Source organism: Falco naumanni, chromosome 8, assembly GCF_017639655.2.
Source record: "Falco naumanni isolate bFalNau1 chromosome 8, bFalNau1.pat, whole genome shotgun sequence".
Taxonomy (NCBI): Eukaryota; Metazoa; Chordata; class Aves; order Falconiformes; family Falconidae; genus Falco; species Falco naumanni.
This window is the reverse complement of record NC_054061.1, coordinates 19,857,613-19,860,826: the sequence shown is the minus strand read 5'-3', so window position 1 is coordinate 19,860,826 and position 3,214 is coordinate 19,857,613. Positions and strand designations below refer to the sequence as shown.

Sequence of the window (3,214 nt, the reverse complement as noted above, 5' to 3'; positions counted from 1 at the left end):
ACCAAAATGAAAAGGAGTCAAAGGAAAAGATTATAGCAGAAAGATACAGTATGAAATGACTGATTTTTATTTAACACATTAACCAATATACTTTTTCAAATATAGGCTCAAGCCTACTTAAGGCAAAGTTCAAGTTAATATTGATATTTGAAGGAGGAAGCACTTTCCTATTAATCACCTAACTATTAAATGTCTGTTATGAGACAGAGCTTATGGGCTATGTCTCCAGACACATTTCCAAATGGTTCAGGCTAACTTTGATCCCTCTTAATGACAGAGAGCAATTACATAATGGGTTCAGAAACACTTTTATCGCACAACTTGCACAAGGTCTTTTTTGCAGTGTTGTGAGACAATATCTCAAAAACATTTCTGGGAAGCAGAAAGGACTGTTCTTAGATCACCCTGCAGTTTTGCTCTGCAGTCTCAGATTTGCAGCCTAATTTGCAGCAGGCCAGAGTCCAAACGTGAAATAGCTGAGTGATCAAAGTGCAAGATGTTGCAGTGGTGCAAAACCCTGTGGGCTTCTCCTTCAGCCAGGGATGCACAGCATTGTCCATCACAGGTGGGGAAGGAGATGGGGAGCGTTTTCCTCCAGCCACTGGGTGGTACAGACCCTCGGCGCATGCATTGCCATGGCAACTGCATCCCAGGGCAGCAGAGATGGTGAGAAAACCCAACGTTGGGCCAGCAGCGCAGCAAAGCTCGGCTCATGCCAAGGCTGGGGCAGGCTGGGCAAGCAGTGGGGCCTGACACCATGGCCAGGTTGGGAAGGGCGACCCAGTGGCCCAGGTGCTGGGTGGAGGGAGGTGGATTTCCTCCCGGAGGAGTCTGGGAGGGACCACGCACTTGGGGAGTCAGCGGCTGTTGGCATGTGGAAGGGTTGTTATGGGAGCCAGGGGCAAATGGGAGCAGAACTGCTGTGGGGGAGCCTGTGGGTGCACATCTGCACATGTGTGTGCATGCACACGTGTGTGCATATGTATATGTGCATGTGTGCTCATGTGTGCATATATATCTGTGTGTGCATATTTTTGTGCATGTGTATGTTGCTTGTGCACATGCATGCAGGTGTGCATGCAAATACATACATGTGCATGCAGGGGCACAGCTGGGCATGAACCTCTGTGTGCGTGCACCCCCTCACTCCCGCACACCCTGCAGGGTACGTGGCTCTACATCTACATACATTTGTGGGGAGGTCAGGGGGGTTGCAGTCATGCCTCTGTTCCATCCAGCCAGAGGGTGCTCAAGCACATGTGCTTATGTTAAAAATAATGTAACAGATATTCCTTTCAACATCAGTGGGGAAAGGCTGCCAATACCACAAGCATAACACAGGGCACCATCAGAAAGAGGTGGGCTTGCACTCGGCTTTTTCACACTTCATCATTTCTGCGTTTTCTAGCTGAACACTAACCTGTCTCTGAGAGTGGGGTGGTGGGTGCCCTGCAGGGATATGGAGAAGCCTCACACCCACAGCCAAGGCATGAAAATATCCATCTGAGTGTGCAAGGGCCAGTGAGCATTTGAGAAGTCAAAGCATACAGAGTGGCAGCATCCTTCACCTGCTGTCCTCGTCTTAGCGGAGCCGGACACATAATGCTGCTGCTCACCTGTGGGATATAGCTGGACCAAGCATATGGGTCTGGGAGACACCTACAGTCAGTCCAAGGTGTTCATCCTGGCTATATGTCATATATCATCCCCATAACCAGACCAACATGCTGGGACATATCAGCTCTCCCTGTCCTTGGGTTTCCAAAGGGATGAGCCCAGTGGCAGGGGTTGGAGAAAGCAGAGATTTGGGGGAAACAGGGCTGCTGGGTGTACCCCAATGCATGTTCAATACCCATCTAAGCAGGCAGGTGCCTCCTTCTGCAAGCCCTTTTCTTCATCTGTGTCTCTTTGCCACAAGTGCTGCTCTGCAATGATCAGGTCCCCATCATGCAAGGCACCCCCCTGGGATGGTCTGTGCTGCATTTGGCTGCAGGCACAAGCTGCACCTGCCCGGTCACATCCTGCACCCCTGAGCTCCTCGGCACAATTTTTAGCTCTACAGGTGGGATCAGCACAAAGCTTCAGCACCACAAAACAAATAGGGATGGGTTAAACCAGTATTTTACAGCTCTTGGCCTTGCCTGTCCTCAGGGTGAGTGCTGAAAGGAGGCAGTGCAATGAATAGATAGGGAACCCAGAAAATCACCTCCCGCTGGGTCAGAGAGCACCTGGGAGGTGGAGTATGGCTGCATGGGGGCCTTCTCTGCTGAGGGTGAGGCTGAACCACAGTTGGTGGCTAAGGCATCATTAGAGTGACTATACATCCAAGCAGCATCCTCTTTCTGACAAGGGCTCTTTTGTCCAGCACGGGGGGTCACGGGAAGCCTGTGACTGTAGGCACTGAGGTGATGGCTGGGTAGGTGCACGAGAAAGTGAAAAGCTTTGGGAGCAAAGCTTCTTGTAAACAGGAAGAAAACACAGCTGACTGCTGCACTTCATCTGTTTACAGCTAACAGCAAGTGCAGCAGCGAACAGAGTAACAGGCAGCTTTCACCTGGAAAATGTACCATGTTTGTGCAAATCATCTCTGAGGAAGAGGATACAGGAGCTGGAGCTGCGTCTCTGGTCCGGAGGCAAACACTGGATGCTGGGGTGCCCAGGAAAGAGATTTCCCACAGAGATGCAAAAATTCTGCATTTACACACATGCCTGTGTGTATTTCTGCCTTTATAACTACAGAGTAAACCTTTACAGCTATGGAAACTCAGCTTGGTGAATCCTTTCTTGAGGATTAAGTTTAAACTGGTGTTAACCTAACGAACAGGAGAGATGGTTTAAAGAATTCAAGTACAAATAAAGTCTCTTTGTTAAGTAAGGTTTGCTGCCATGCTGTCAGAGACACTCCACTGCCCCACCAAGGGAGTTTTCAGAGGTGCAAATGGTACATAGGTGGCCAGGTCCTGCTGAGAAACACCACTACTCATGTGCGTAATGAAAAGCAGTCTCCTGTCCGAAAAATCCACCAGGTGCAGCTGGACCCACTAAAAGTACAAGAATTAACATCACAGGAGCCCAAGCTCCATCCATACTGAGGCACCTGAATGAGCAATCTTCTCGGCAGAAATTTTGAGCAAGCCAGGGGCTCCTAATGTTCCTGTGCAGCCTCTGCCACTGCTCAAGGCACAAAAGCTGCTCATTTCAACTGGCCAAATTT

General features: G+C 49.6%; 1 long non-coding RNA gene across 1 annotated transcript; it reads left to right on the top strand.

The window, feature by feature from the left end:
- Window positions 1–286: 286 nt before the first annotated feature.
- LOC121093006 lies at window positions 287–2,871 on the top strand. The gene is made up of 2 exons (XR_005829453.1): window positions 287–565; window positions 2,510–2,871. It is a non-coding gene; the product is annotated as an uncharacterized LOC121093006 (long non-coding RNA).
- Window positions 2,872–3,214: the final 343 nt, after the last annotated feature.